The sequence below is a fragment of the Grampus griseus genome (assembly GCF_964374135.1).
Source record: "Grampus griseus genome assembly, chromosome: 5".
Taxonomy (NCBI): domain Eukaryota; kingdom Metazoa; phylum Chordata; class Mammalia; order Artiodactyla; family Delphinidae; genus Grampus; species Grampus griseus.
In genome coordinates, this window is record NC_138998.1 from 96,782,049 (window position 1) to 96,798,834 (window position 16,786).

At 38.2% G+C, this 16,786-nt stretch overlaps 1 protein-coding gene and 1 pseudogene across 4 annotated transcripts in view; both read right to left on the reverse strand.

The window, feature by feature from the left end:
* The window catches only part of COL8A1 (collagen type VIII alpha 1 chain), a 154,557-nt gene that overhangs the window by 50,274 nt on the left and 87,497 nt on the right, over positions 1-16,786 (reverse strand). For all 3 annotated transcript variants that reach the window (XM_082655587.1, XM_082655586.1, XM_082655588.1), the window contains one exon: positions 4,499-4,618. The gene's annotated coding sequence lies outside the window, so the exon portion shown is untranslated. The remainder of the gene's footprint in view (positions 1-4,498; positions 4,619-16,786) is intronic.
* On the reverse strand, positions 8,463-9,420 carry LOC309822826 (mitochondrial fission regulator 1-like; annotated as a pseudogene). Its single transcript has one exon. The product of its transcript is annotated as a mitochondrial fission regulator 1-like (transcript).

The following is a 16,786-nucleotide window of genomic DNA, read 5'->3' on the forward strand; positions in this document are numbered from 1 at the left end:
TCTCCTAAATATGAACCCATTTTTCCTGAGCACTTTCACTTAGATTTTTCAAAGCAGAAATAAGCTACTTATTTAGGGATTATATATAAAATATCTTAAAGAGTTGGTAGGGGGAATAAAATATACTCTATTTTATAATAAATTTATATATAGTTATTATTTTACATTGCCTATATCACCTAATAGTCCAATGTCTCATTCACTCATAATGTTTAATGGGAACACATTTTAAAATAAGGTGTGCTACAGAGTCATAAATATAATTTATAGTTCTTTCCAAGGTATTTTTTTTTTTTTTTTTTTTTGTGGTACACGGGCCTCTCACTGCTGTGGCTTCTCCCGTTGCGGAGCACAGGCTCCAGACATGCAGGCTCAGAGGCCATGGCTCACGGGCCCAGCCGCTCTGCGGCATGTGGGATCCTCCCGGACCAGGGCATGAACCCACGTCCCCCGCATCGGCAGGTAGACTCTCAACCACTGCGCCACCAGGGAAGCCCCCCAAGGTACTTTTACTCTAAGCTTTTCAATCATTCTACAAGTATAAAATGAGACCTTTTAATGAATGAGGAATTTGAGGCATCAACTAACAAAGTCTGACTTTCTCCTGCCTATAAAAGATGGGTAAGAATGACTGAATTATTGTTGCGAATCTACATTGCTCTATGTTCGACAGAGTCTTTGGAAATTGGTCTCAGCTACCTCAAGACAGGTGTATAAAGAAGTCCAGGACTGTGAAATCCGTACTGTGGACTCTGAACAATGGCATCCTCTAGTCCAGTTCTGACCAACAGAAACAATGGCCATGTATGTGACTTTACATTTTCTGGTAGTCACATTAAAAAAGTTAAAGAAACAGGTGTAATTAATTTTAATAACATAGTTTATTTAACTCAAGATATCAAAAATATTATCATTTTGATGTGGAATCAATATAAAAATATTAATGAGATACATTATTTTTTTTGTTCAAGGTCTTAGAAATTCTGTGTGTAAATTTACAATCAAGTACATGTCAATTGGGACTAGCCACATTTCAAGTGCTATATCTCCCCATGTGGCTCATGGCTACCATATTGGACAGCCCAGCTTTGGAGGTACCATAGCATGGCAGTGTGGCATAGAGAAAAGGCGACAAAGACCAGCTTGGAATCCTCATATATGTCTGTTCCTTGCTCTGACATTTGATATTGAGATGACTGTGAACAGTTGATTTAGTGTCTCTGGGTCTTAGGAGGCTGTGAGGAAGGTTAAATAATATATCATATTTGAAAGTGCTGTGTAAGATCATAAAGCACCATGCATGAGTAAGGCATTATAGCCCCCTTTTATTGTAGATTTACTCTCATGACTTGCACAAGGCCACATTCCCAGTTGGTAGGAGAATCAAGGATAGAATCTGGGGCTTCTGACTTCTAGCCATCTGCTTCAACTATTGGCTGTTCCTAACTTGCTGGCTTAAAAATAAAACCCAAACGTTTTTGTTTTTAAAAAATGAGGAAGGAATAGAGTGGCAGCAAGAAGTAAATTCCATATTAAATGGTTAGGGTCTTCTTGGCCACTGTCATAATGTTCTGCAGTAAAATTATACATACAAGATATTTATATACTTATACATCAGCATTACAACCATCAAGGATTGGACTTTATTGCTGTCATATAATACAAAACCCTACGTTCTTCAATGTTTCGAACAACTTCTAAATTGAAGTGTGGTTTCCCCACTCTATTTATCTCCAAATATAGTACAACCACAAGAAAGCCCTTCCACACTGGGCTTGATTAATAAAACAGATATGGATCAATTCAGCAGGTTTTCCATGGATATTTTTGGTTACAGATGTAGCTCATTAATCCACATGTGTGAGACACCATCTCTCTAGTGTGAATCCAAGAGACACATTAATCTCTGAACAGAAAGTGGAAATAATTCAGTTCAATTCAGAATATTATTTAGTGCTTACTGTGTGTAAGACACATCAGGTATTTTAAGGAGCAAATGGAGCTTGTTTCTCTGATAAATGTCACTTAGAAATATGTTATTCAACTTGAGGAAAATATGGAATCTACCAAACTGTCTATGATATATGATTCAGGAATCTATATTTTCAGAAGGTATAAAGATGATCAGAAAGGAAATTCCAGATTATCCAAAAAATAATTTAAAAACTTACATTCTTTACTTTTGGAGAGCATACAGAGGATTACTTATTATGATCTATTTCCCTAAATGTAAGTCTGTCATAGTTTTCATATTTAAATTTTGGGGTTATTTTCTACATTTGTTTCAAATGAATTTCTTCCTAGAACTTAAAAACCACATGAAATATTTAGTTTTATACTATGTGAAATTAAGCATATGCCAAGTTCATTTTCACTGAGAAGACATGCATTCAAGTTCTTTGTTCCCTTTCAGTCAAAATTCCTCCTTAAAAATGACTTTCATCTGGTTATTTTTTTACTAGAAAACTATCAGAATATAAGCTTTAGTTCTGCCTGAATTGACTATGTTAAATAAATATAATTTTTATTTTCACTTGCTGAATCATTGCTGTTGACCATTGAATGAAATCGTTTATTGAACAACCTTTACATTTCCTTGCTTTTGCACCCTAGTTTAAAAACAAAGTTTAATTTTTTAAAAGTTCAATAAAATGTATTTTTGATATTTCCATCATAACTTTAAAAGCAATTCCTTTCCTCTGCCCTATAATAACCACCTTCTGCATTTTTATGATTTACTTTAACATTATTATTGTAATTTTTTACTGGGTGAGCCCATCAGTGCCCTTGGCAGCAAGATTTTGTTACAAGAAATCCAGAAGCAGCTGAGCTTTAGTTGGCTGCAACAGTTATACAGTTTCTCTGGATTGAGTTCAGAACCTTACCCTGACATTATGAATGTAACACACGTCAGGCGTCCTCCTTCAGCTTCTCCAAAATATGTGATTGGCTTGAGTTCTATAACCTGTTGCTTAAATGAGCATATATTTTTTAATTCAGTGGTTTTGCATTATAAATATTTCATTTGGCTAACATCTGGCCTTGATAGAGTTAGTGGTGCCCGTAGTAAAATGTGATACATTAGGAAAATGAATAATGTATTTGCATTTCTCCAGGAACTCTGAATGGATTCATTCTAGACAGGATGTGGTCATGTGCATTAACTATAGAGCTAGATACTATGTTTTTCTTTTTGTTCAAGTGCACCTCCAGCAAGAACACAAAAATCTGAGGAATCTTAACTATTCATTCTTTCAATTACTAAATAAAATTAAGTAGACTATAAAAAGCCATTGTACTATTAAATATTAGGAAACATTGAGTTGTGTGTCCAGAAGTCACACTTAAGACCAGGCAAGGGTAATATGCATAAGATGGCTGTGGATACTATGAGATAATGTCTACTCGTCAGAAATGTATGATATTTTTTTCTGTCGAAGTTCAAAAGTTAATGATGTACTTTACATTTTAATTGCTTCTACTGAGAGATCTGTTAAGGAATAAAAGAAATTCTGGCATGCTGTTATTATTTTTCACTGTTGATATATTCAATATTGTATATAAATGAAACCATATACATTATATCATGCTCTGTTTCATACATCCTAGATTGTCTTTAGGAAAATTTAGTACATGGCACTTCAGTCATCTGAAAGGAATCATTTCTTTTTTAACATCTTTATTGGAGTATAATTGCTTTACAATGGTGTGTTAGTTTCTGCTTTATAACAAAGTGAATAAGCTATATGTATACATATATCCCCATATCTCCTCCCTCTTGGTGTCTCCCTCCCACCCTCCCTATCCTACTGCTCTAGGTGGTCACAAAGCACCGAGCTGATCTCCCTGCACTGTGTGGCTGCTTCCCACTAGCTATCTATTTTACATTTGGTAGTATAGGAATCATTTCTTCATTACAACTCATAAAACTGTAAAGTATCAGCCAGAAAAAAAATTGGGCCAATTAAGAGAAATTTGATAATGGTAGAAAAGCACATACAGACATGACTGAGAGATGATAAGATTATTTTAATTTTCCCATTTGCACTGGAATTATTTATTTTACAAATCTCCAGATCTTTTATTACTTAAAACCCTCTGCTGAATCATGAAAAGAAGCTTAAGTTAGCAATTTTCCTTTGCAAAATCTAGCTTCTAGCATCTGGTGAACACTTGGATATCTAGTCAGGTCCTATGGCAATGATTATTTTAAGACTCTATTCAACATGCCTGGGCTTAAAAATCAGCTCGAATCACACTCTGCACATGTATTTTACTCTCAGGGATTTAAAAACCTGGCATTAGTAGCGATGGTCTCAAGACTTTTGCAGTGGAGATGAAGGTGGGAGATAGGACCTGCAGGCAGGCCGGGTACCCCAGGGTCTGCCAACAGCCCCTGTCTCCCGAACAGCGACAGTGAGTTCCGCCACCGCAGCTGCCGCGCCTGTGGACCACCGGCCCCCAGGCCACCGCGCCCTCCATGGCTTCTCACACTTACATATAGACTCGGCCCGCCTGCGGAATCGAGGACTACCGTCCTTGCTTGTGCCTTCCTGTGGCACGTCTGGGGCTGGTTTCTGTCTCTTCACCCGACGCTACTCCACTTCCGGAACAGCTTCTGAAGTAGGAAAAAAAGAGGATACTTTTACTCAATTGGAAAGACAACAAGAAGCTGGATTATGATCAAAGTGTATTGTTTTGGGATCATAGGAGAAATTACATTCCAGCAATGTATAAAGACACACTTCAATAAAAGATGCTGTTATTGACCGAAATGTAAGTGCACATTTAGTTGATATTAGAGGTCTTTGTATGCTGATTAGGAGAGAGAATAATTTTTTGTATTTCTGTATATGCAAATATGCACTTATTTATTTTTATACATATACTATATATAGCTTTTGTCCAAATAAACCTTTTTTTTTTAGTATACAGTTATTGCTTTTCATGGTTATATTATGTGCTAGGTTCCCATTAATTTAATTTCCATTAATACAGGTTACAGATAATTTAGAAAGGATGTGGGCAGTTGCTACAGAGGAAGGAAATTTATAAGGAAGTAATACCTCAGGGAGAAAAGTTAGGTTTATTTAAGAGGAGTGACCTCTGCCATCAACACATTTCCATCCAATTTGCATACAGTAGTATTCGAGTTAGAAATTATTCTCTATTATGTATCAGATCAGGTCTGGTAGAGCTTTAATTCAGCAATACTTTCAGGTTTTCGTCTGAGCTTTTGATGTAATTTAGTTGAGTATGCTTTATAAACCATGTGTAATTTAGACTTTTTACGAGTCATATGGGACTTCTCCCCATTTAAACTGAATTTCAGAAATTTAACTCTGTGTTTTGCATAGTAGATAGTCTCTATTTTGTTTTGGTATATTTCACAGAGACTTGTTTAGGAAATATTATTTATATTTGTTGTTCAAAAAAGATTTAAACAGGGAAGCTTTAGACACTTAGATAAATAAAAAGATTTGAAAGCCAGGATTGGTCGATTAGGAAATAAGTGCAGAATTGGGTATCTAATTTAGAATTTCTGCAATGTGATATAAGTGATGTATTCTAGAACAGTACTATTCAGTAAAACTTTCTGTGATAAAGGAAATGTTCTCGTTTTGCACTGTTCAATATGGTAGCCACTAGCCACAAATGGCTATTTAAGCACTTCAAATGTGGCTAGTACATTTGAGCAATTAAATTTTTAGTTTTATTTAATTTTAATTAATTTGGATTTAAATATCCACTTGTGGGTAATGGCTACTATATTGGAGAGTATAGTTCTGGACTTTACCTGTATTCTGTGTTCAACACAAAATGAAGAACTACTTGAATGGTTCTAGTTGCTGAATGTCTATAAAACACGAGTGTACGCAAAACACAAGGCCCAACCTCTGACGGGTACTCGGGCCTGATGCGTGGACGCAGCAGCATTCTGAACTTTGGCTCAACTTGTGGATATTCAGACATAAATAAAGTTTGGGCTAACCATAGGTGATTTGAGAACCTTTTGTCTCTGGAAAGCCATGGAATCTCAAATGATCTCTCATAATAAAGTTCAGATGGTAAATGGACTCAAGTGCTTGACTTTTCCAGTCCATTGCTTGTGTGGTATGAATAGCAAGTAGTGGAAACAGATATGGAGGAGATGCTCCACACACATAGCTGCCTCCATGAAAAAGAAACTCTCCAGATTCAGACTAGATCACAGGAACAGGCTGGTAAATACTTTTGTGCCTCTACCCAAATCATTCTTCACTAAATATTCATTGAGCACTACTATGTGCAAGGCACAGTGCTTAGTGCTGCAGGTAAAATGTTGAAAAAAACCAAAAAAGATATGACCCCCGCCCTCATGGTGACTAACTGCATTAGACAATAAGATTTTTTCCAATGTTTTCTTCCTCCAATTTTTTTTTTCTGGATATGGTGAAAATAAAATAGGAGAAAGATACACATGATAAATAGAAACACTGAAGATCACGATTATGTGTGTGTCATACATCTTATTCAATTTAGTTCTTTCTGCACAGCTTTCACAGTTCCATAATCAGAAGACAAAACCAGTTTTTGAAATGCACTATTGGAAACAGAGAAAATAACTGAAAAAAAATCAACTTAAATTTTTAGAGCATGAGATGAGCATCATCATTTAGCATTTATTGAGTTTTTACAATATATGTTTACAAGGAGTTCTTTCCTCTCTATTAGCCAGAAGAATGTCCTTTAAAATAATTACTAATTAAATACTGTTATAGGAGGACACCTTTTTGCTTTGTCATTCAGAACACTGTAAGAAAGAGTGCTACAATCACATTTATGAAATGAATCAAATTTTTCAGTATTTGAGCACCATCGCAACACCTGATGGGAACTACTAGCTACACAGACCAAATGTAGCTCATTGCATTTCAGTTCATTTTGGAAGAATGAACCAGAAATGTGGCAAAGTATGAAGCAAGAACTATTTAGTCACACTTCTTTTTTTTCCCCTCCACACAGCAACTATATAATTAAATGTATGGCTAACCTGAATTTTTAGATGAGTTTTCCAATGTATCACTGATGGAAATTTAAAGAGGAAAAGGATTAAGAATTATATTAAATGAATGCAGCCAGAATACATAGTACTTAAAGTATCTAAAGACCGTAAAGTCATTTCTCCCAATATAGTAACTGATAATGTCCTTGATTTTGTAGACACACACTTTGAAAATAATTTTAAAAAATGAATTACAAAGCAATGGAAGAAATCACAAAGAAGAAGAAAGAGATTAATGTAAGTACTTAAAAACCAGTTGCTTACTAAAAACATTATAAACAACTTAAAAGGTGAAGTGGAATTTGTTTTATTCTTTGAAATGTTTTGTACCCTATGGAAGTTTGAAAACATGGTCACAAATTCTTTGGCCCTCCTCTGTGTTCCCTCCCACTGAATCTGGAAGGGCTCGTGACTGCTTTGACCCATAGAGCACAGCGGAGGTGACACTATGTAACGTCTGAGTCTGGGTCATAAAAGGCCAGGAAGTTGCTGCCTTGTTTCTGGGATATTGTCTTTTGTAATTCTGAGCCTCCAATTAAGAAGTCTGAGTACCCTGAGGCCACCGTGCAGAAGCAGCCACATTTAGGTGCTCCAGCTGGCAATTCCAGCCGAGCTCAGCCTTCCTTCTATCCCAGCCATGGCACTAAGCATACAAGTAAAGCCATTTGAGGCCCTTCAGGTCAGCCAATCTACCAGGTGAATAAGCCATGAGAGAGAAAAAGCTCCCAGCTGAGACCCATAAAATTGTGAGCTACAATAAAATGTTGGTTGTTTTAAAGCCACTACATTTTGATGTGGCTTGTTATGCAGCAACAGAAAACTGGAGCGTACCTGCTTGTACGTGTGATATTTTTACAATAAAAATTTAAAAATTGAATGTAAAAGTCACTCTGGGAATTTGTCTGCAAAAATTGACAAAGACAGTCTTAATACCCTTCCTAGAGAAAGCGCTCTTACAGATCACCAAGAATAAAATACTAACACCATATTAAAAAATGAGCACTTATATGAACATAAAATTCACAAAAGAAAAAAAGGCTAAAAACCATGTAAAAAATGTTCAACCTCATTAGTAAGTAAAGGAAATGTGAATTAAACAATTGAATTAAAATTTTGGTTATCAAATTGGCAAAGATAAAAAAATAACATTAAATGTTGGTTTGGGTAAAGTGGGAGTATACATTGCACAAACTTTCTGGAAAATAAATTAATATTACATGTCCAGAGTTTAATACAATAAAGTTGGTCATTCACTTAGGACCTGTTTTCACCCAGGGACAAGAAAAAAACAGAAACTTCTATCTCACCCTTTAAACTGGGACATTCCAACCTATACAATTAGCTGCAACATGTCTCAGCTCAAAACAGGCCTTAGCTTCTGCTAAGTTTGAAATATGGAAAACATATAATGCAGCTCTTCTCTTTTAGTGCAAGCTTTTGGCAAGACTCTTGCAGAAGATTTCTAATTGAGAGGCAGAAACATCTGCTGTGAGGAAGGCAGCTATTGAAGGAATTCCCGGAGCAGGAGACTGAGTTTGCAGAGCTCAGTGCCATCAGTTTCCTCTTCTACTGATATCTTCTTCCTTCAGAGTAAACTCAGAGATAAGGAAGGCAGGGTCTTCCTCCTTCAATAAACTCGGGTTCAGATCTTGGCTCTGCTTCATCCGGTGAAAGTCCTTCAGGATACCCATCATGTCTGCAAAGCTGCTGGCCTGGGACAGAGAGACACAGTAGCTTTGTGTTCTGGTTTGCAAATATCAGGGCTGGCAGAACAAATCAGGAGGACTGATGGAAGCTCAGGGAGTCTACCTGGGTCTCCTCGGCGATGTCACTAACGGCGAAGGAAGTTGTAGAGTGGAATGAAGATCCAAAACAAGGTAAGCGGGGAGAGACCTTTGAACTTTCTGGAGGTAAGAAATCTGTTGTTAATGAAGCCGAAACTGCATCAGACGCCACGATTTTAGCCATCTGGCTGCGCAGGTGGCACAGCTCATCCTGCAGCTCCATAGGCGGCTTAGGGCCGGCAGGGCTTCTTCGAGGCCAGGAGCCTCTTCTCCATCTCCTGCAGGCTGGGCCCTGAGGCATTGCGCTGCATGACAATCAGAGGGCTGGGCTTCCAGGGGCTCCTCAGGGGCCGTGTATGCTCCTGACCCGGGCAGAAGGCTCTGCTTCATCTATAGCATCCAGGCGATGTGAGCCAGGGTAGGGACTCGGGGCACAGCCCTCAGACCCAGGTCAGAGATGTTGGGCAGCACCTCCAAGGATTCCGGGGGACATGGCTTCCGACACAGGTTGGTACCCATCCTTCTCACTACGCTTTGAACAGACCCCTGCGGCTTGTTTTGCCAGACTGAGACGGTCACATTGGCTTCCATTCCCCACGTTTCAACTGGCTCCTGCACTTGAAGGACAAGGCAGCCACAGGGCAGCTCTGGGGGCTCGGGTAGGCTGGAGGCTGACTCTTTCACCTCAGGCCGTCTCAAGGAACACCAGGCTTCTCCTCCTCAGAGCCCCGCTCTGGCCTCACTCCCCTCACGGCCCCTCCTACCACAGCGGCGCCTAGACTCAACCGCCCTCACTTCCCCTCCACATTTCCTTATTAACAACTCTTCCATGGTTCCAGTTGCATTAAAAATGTACCTACTGTTGCTCCACTCTCCTCACGGCAGATGCAGTAAACTTTGAAAGACTAAGTCAGATCATGCCATTTACCCACTTAACAGCCCCGCTCTCACATCCAATAGCGCCCCATAGCACTTAGATCGGACCTAAATTTCTTTCCCAGCTTCCAGGCCCCGTATGATTCTTACTTTGCCTACCTCCCGATTTAGCCCCCTCTCCCCCTTGCCCTTTATTCTCCAGCCACACTGGCCTTCTCCTTATGGGAAACATCGTGCTTGTCCCCGCTTTCAGGCCTCTGCTCTTCCCGTGCCTGGAATGCTCTTCACTATTTAAATCTCAACTTACATGTCACTTCCTCAGAGAGGTTTTTCTTGACCGTCTGATCTAAAGTCAGCCACTCATTTTCATGTATCTCTAATCTAATTCTCTTTCATCGCACAGTAGCCCTTATACGTTCCCTACTTAATCATACCTTTTATTCATTCGTACATTCATTCAACACCAACCCTTCCTATCTCCCCACTCCTCCTCGAGAGCAGGGAACTTGTTTGTTTTGTTCACTGTAACATCCCTTGCAATTGGAACAAGGATGGGCACGTGGTAGTTGATCCATAAATATTTGCTGGATGCCTTGCAAATACTTTTTGTACTTTTGAAACAAAACCAGACATTGTAAGTTTTGTGGACATTTTTCAAAGCTTTGATGGTTCTGATTAAAGTACATTGCTTCAATTTCAAAAAAAGAAAATCCCACAAACAAAATCACAACAACGTAAAATTATTTCAGTAGTGCGATGAGAGCTCCCCTGTCAAATCAGATGCTTTCAAAACTAGACCGCCAGTCAACAGGCTCTTTGCTTTGAATTGAAGAATGTGCACCTCCCACCAATATTTTTCGTGTTGCTGAACATGTGATTTATTTACTGGGTAAGGAGCAAACCTTAGTGAAAGACTCCCCTTTCAGCTCTGAAAGTGCTGAAAACAGGGTTTCATCTTTTGAGGCTGGTTTAAAACAAACCTCTGGAATGGGGAGATGTCTTAATTGCCCCACTGAGTAGATGAGAGTTAAAGGTGTTCCTCTTGGTGTCATTCACTCTGGAACTGCAGGAACCTTAGTGGCTGGGTCTCAGTGGCCAACTATGACCACAAGATTCTGCAGTAATGAGACCTGTTTCTATAAAATTCATGAGAAAAAGCTGAATTGCTATTTATAGATATACCACACCATTTCAGAAATGATATAACATTCAGACACTCAGGCTCAAGTTTTGATATGTTCCAACATAGCCTATCCCCACCAGTTGTGAACTTCCTCCACAGCCAGGCAGGCCGCATTCTTATGATTCTTGAAGGGATGGGAAATACACATTTATTAAACACATCCTTTGGGCCAGTCTCTTTGCTAATTGTGTTAACCGTACGGTCTCGTTTAATCCTTAAAACTGTGCAACAAGTGAGTAAAGGTCATCAGAAGACAGATCCTATTCTCTCACACAATATTAAAGAAGATTGGTCAATTAGGAATCGGCAAAACAAAGGAACTGTTTATTTTTATCCCACTGACATTATCCCAGGGTTTAGTTTCAGGTTTTTCAAAGGACACTGTATTTTACTGAACTGATTCATGGCAGTTGTCTGGAGCATGGAAAATGTTCATTGATTTAACAATGTTATTAAATTGGGCACAAGATTTCCACAGGAACGTGCATTTGAGTTGTTTAGAAATGCCAGGGCTTTAGAAGGACAGTTAGGTGAGGTACCTTGAGGTTCCTGGAAGCTATTCTTACAGTCCCATGGAGTGGTGCATCTGATTTGGTTTCATTAATAATGTTTGGAGAGCCGGAGCAAGGGGTGGGCGGGCCATTTCCTTTTCTCCACCCATCCGAAGGAACGCCTTCATCCTTCAGCTGATTTTTATAAAAACTTAAGGTTGTATGTCTCAGATAAAACTAGGATTGTGAAATTCCATATCTACTGAAACAGGGTTAATTCTGAATTAATGACTAAATCCTGATAAACTAGGAGAGAGGAAAAAAATCTCCTAAGGTTGTACTAAGCCACTACTGAGGGTCTGGATTGTGGATAACTGGCCTACTTTCAAGTACATTGCAGTTAGAGAGACACTCATTTTCCTTTAGTTTTTAATTTATTTTTTAAAATTTTTGGCTGTGTTGGGTCTTCGTTGCTGTGTGTGGGCTTTTCTCTAGTTGCAGTGAGCGGGGGCTACTCTTTGTTTTGGTGCGCAGGCTTCTCATTGCGGTGGCTTCTCTTGTTGTGGAGCACCGGCTCTAAGCTACAACTTCAGTAGCTGTAGCACGTGGGCTCAGTAGTTGTGGCTCACGGGCTCTAGAGTGCAGGCTCAGCAGTTGTGGCACACGGGCTTAGTTGTGCCATGGCATGTGGGATCTTCCTGGACCAGGGCTTGAACCCGTGTCCCCAGCATTGGCAAGCAGATTCTTAACCACTGTGCCACTGGGGAAGCCCTCATTTTCCTTTATTTTTAAGACCCATATTATGGTTACACAGTTCAAAGAAGCCAAGTATAAATGAACTGGTAGAAGAAAGGATTGAAAAGATCTAAAGATCTAAAGTATATCTGAAATTCCTACCTGTTTGGAATAAGGAAGGATGAAGTGAGAAATTAATTAACACTTCAATATGCAAATAAATTTGAGAAATGGTGACTTTAGTTTAGAAAACTGGAGAGCAGAAGCTTCAATGGTTGGAATCTAAAATTAGGTCTTCATAATGCAAGTTAAGAAGCGATAATTGAGAGGAAGAAGTCAATGAGATTTTCATTCTAGGTACATCCTCCTGACACTTTTCCCATTGCTAGAAATATATCAAACGTTTCCTAGAAGTTCCTCATCCTTGCTGAGAAATTGTAGCCCTTTTCAAATGAAACTGTTAGATAACTTTCAGAGAGGATAAAATAGTAAGAATATAATGGTGGTTCAAGGTGTGGTCAGAGATCTTCTAAACAACAGAGTTCAGGAAAAAGACTAAGCCTATGCTTTTATATATATTCAAGGAGAATCTTATATGGAGTCTCTTTTCAGTTATCCAGATATTTTGCATTATACAGCAATGTTTAAATTGAACCAACAAGTGCAAAGTAAGTGAATTCCTTTGTTTGGACTGACTATATTTTGACATCCTTGCATTCAATCACCTTAGCATTTGCATTATGATCCATTAGTATATTCATCCATATAATTAAATAATTGAGTAATTGATTAATTAGGCACTATACCTCATCTAAGATGACCTGTGAAGCAATTTGTTCTGGGCAAGTTTAAGAAAAATGCTTTGGGTGAGTAAAATTTGATTTGGTTTCACCTCCAGTTAAAAATGGATTTATTCTTATTGAAGACTAATTGATGATACTGATTCAGTAACAGCTAACTAATTAAAATGATGCCCCCAAATAATCATTTTATGTACCTTTGAAATAAGTGTGAAAAACTTCAAGTGTATCTTAGTAGTCACTTGTCTGTGGAATAACTTTGATGCAGAACATGGTAGAAGGAAGCAGGAAGGAGAAAAATTGTGCTGTGTGTGTTTGGGATATGGTCAATGTTCTGAATACTCCAGAATCTTCACAGAGAAAGACTGCAGCCAGACTCTTGGAATATCAGAACATGGTTGAGCTCCATTTTTGATGGGAAAATATTGACTTCAATGTTTTTGATGATAATTGGTTTTTTTTTTTTGCGCTTGAATGTGATGGTTCCTCTTACCCCCATAACAATCAAACATATTGTCCATAATCCAAGGTCAAGTTGGATCTCCAGGGAGAGCCTTCACAAAAAAACTGCCCTAAATTAAGCCATAACCCAGTAGCAATAGTAATAGTTATTACTTATTGAGGATGTCTTACTTGACAAGTTCTGTGCTAAGTATATTTACATATATATTATTTAATCCTTACCATGATTCTACAATAAAGCAATCTTCTTATATTTAAGATCCTTTGATAAAATTTTAAATTAACTCATACACACATGTATATACATTTTGAAGATAGAGCTTATGTTTTGCTCCCCTTTCTCTCCTCAGCACACAATGAATGGCTCATAATTGGTACCTAGAAAATATTTGTTGAATTAAATGAAATGTCACTTTCTGTGCTTTTCGTGAGGGAGGGGTTTTTATCGATCATTTTGTCCTTTGATGTAACTCTGAAGACACTCAGGGATGAACAGGTACTGGAAATTTTTAACCCAGCTAAGAAACGTGGATCGACTTGTCTCTGTCCTCTTGGGTCACTGAGGAAGGCTGGCATAAAGTAAGGTTGAAGGAGGATTGTGGAGAGATTGGTGGGAAGGGAAAAATATTAATTCTGGTGAAAATATCTGGGTTGTAAACATAAAGAAATAAGAAAGTTGAGAGACTGTGAACTTGATAGTTTTCTGTGGAGTGTCTGAAATCTGACGGATGATGCTCTGAAGTGAGAGCACCTGCAAGACTGGGCTTATACACAAGAGAAAGGAGGGTCATGGTGGTGGGCAAACTCCCAAATGAATGCAGTCTTACTTTCTGTGCATTTCAGACCCTGGTTTATTAGATTTTCCAGTTGCTGGTCAGACCCTTCTCCATACTGCTTTGTTCCTGATGGTCCCTGACAGTTCTTATGGCTTTGGTGTGCTGCATATAGGAGGATCATGGGATGACATAGAGTCTAAGAACTGAGTCTTAGTTTTCTGCCTCCAGCTTTGATTAATCCGTGGAGTCTATTGATTGAGTATCCAGTCATTCCAGGAACCATCACTGTCAAGCACAGTGTGCACATGTGGTGTCATGCAAAGCAAACTAAACAGACTCCATGCCTCACCTCCAGGAGCTCACAATAAAAACCAGACAATAGATGGGGTGAACACAATGGGGCAAACAGACACACAGCTGTATAAACAAAGAAGTACAACAAATTAGAGAATTTTGGTATGAACTGTGAGTGCAAGTGCTCTGTCTGTGCACTGGAAATGAGGGGAGATTCTGCAAGTTGCAGAGAACTTGCTGGAGTCTGTGAGGGTAAGGAGCGAGCAGGTGATGGCATTGGTGGAATCATCCTCCTTCTTTCAATTAGGAGGGAAACAAAGGTATTACTCTGAAGGGGCATGTATTGCTACTTAAGTCTAGATTCTTCTAAGAGATTTGGTTATAACCAGCCTAAAGAAGGAAAGTAAAAAGTATTAAGCAGGGCATAGCCTGCCAGAGAGATTTCATAAGCCTTCTTTCCACTGGAAACCAGGCTAAAAAGAAAATAAAAACCAGAGTGTATTATAATTGTACATTCCATTCATAACCAGCTAGCATATGCCAATTGATTTTCCAAGGAAATGATTACTTTGGGTGAGTTTTTTTTTTAATAAGGGGCAACACTTTTCGCCATTGTCTAGCACTTGCTGTCTTTGACATCTCGAACATTGTCAGGAATTAATCTAGATTTACAGAATTCAGCTGAAAGCTAATTCCAGGCAGGTCTGTACCTCAACCATCCTACGCTGATAGGTATCTCTCTTCTATTAAATATATCCAGATAGGGAATTTAAAAACCTCCCCAGGAATCTTTTCCAGGGTTCATAAAACCTTCACTGCCAGTAAGATCTTTCGATCTAACTTAAATTCCTTTGGTTGTAATTTAAATTCATTTCCTCTTCTTTCCTCATTAGAGAGGAGAGCACTGCCCCCAATAGCCGTTCTTCTGAATACAGCTGTTAAACACACACCTCAGGCTTATTTCTTTCCTGGACACAAAGGATTTTTCAGATGTCATCTATTTATACTTTTTTTTTTCCCCTTTGACTTCTGACTTTTTCTCAAGGTAAGATAGTCTTCTTAGATCCCTTAAAATTGTGAATTTCCATAATTGATTTCATGAGGTTTGTTCTACAAATATTGACATGTCAAGATGTCCCATTTCTCTAGTTCCAATCAGGTCTTATTTATTAGGTCATAAAAATATAAAAGAAATTGGAATTTATATTTCATGTTTTCTTGGAATGGGTGAGATGATAGTCTCAGTCTATTAATGGCCACTTCCTAGCTCTTAATCCCTTGGGAAAGAATTTACCTCTAGATATTGCAATGGGTGAGGGGGAATGTCTTGTTTTTCACAACTATAAAATGAGAAGATAGATAAAATATTTTTAAGGTTTCACATACCTTTAATGTTCAGCAATTCCATGACTAAGTTCTAAGTATTCTTTGGCCCAAAAGAGCAGCTATTTTCCCTTAACAACCACTATTCTTACAATAGTGGCAATCCTATGTGTGTCACTGTGTGTCATCCTATGACTGATTTCTAAAGCAAGAATCTCTAAACTCTATTTAACATTTTTCTTTACTGAGGTATTCATATTTTAATATAAGTCCTCTTGGGTACCTACTTCTGCTTATATGATACCTTAATGCCAAAGGGTATGAGTTTTTGCATACGCTAAATCATTTTTCAGTGTATTATTGCCTGAATGTTTTTGCAAGGCCGCTGATATCATATATGACTGTTTTCATTAAATTGCTTTTAGTCCACTGGAAAGGAGCCTGTAATTCTCCATCTTCTCTATCCACGTGAATATGCTTCCCATCTTTCATCCCCTGGGGTCTTTTAAAGCACATACTAAAGCAAGCATATTGAGAAAATGATGACACATAGGGTTCTCCGTAAAAGACAATTCTTTTATTTCAAACACTTAAGTAGCATGGAATTTTTTTTTTATTTACATTATTGAAAGAATTTTCAAAAATAGGGCACTGAAAAAAGTCCACGGCAAAAATATTTTTGGGGTGGATCTCTTTCTCCAAGTGATTATATATTGAGTAATCAGTTTACATTTCATTTCCTTTTAAACTTCTGCTGAACTTTGAATTAAGCATCAAAAGGCATATCAGGGCTAGCCACAGCACCTCCCTCACTTAAGAAACCCAGCGCCTGCTGAAATATTCTAAGGGATTTTATAAGAAAGGTGGATAGTTTCTTCTGCCCTTTTGTACTTTCATGCATTAGCCTGGTTTTTCCTTGCTTGACTTGAAAACTATTCTTCATCAAACCTCATGGCTAATTAAACAAGGGAAGTCTGATTCATATTCTAGATATCAAAATAGGATGAATATTTGTAT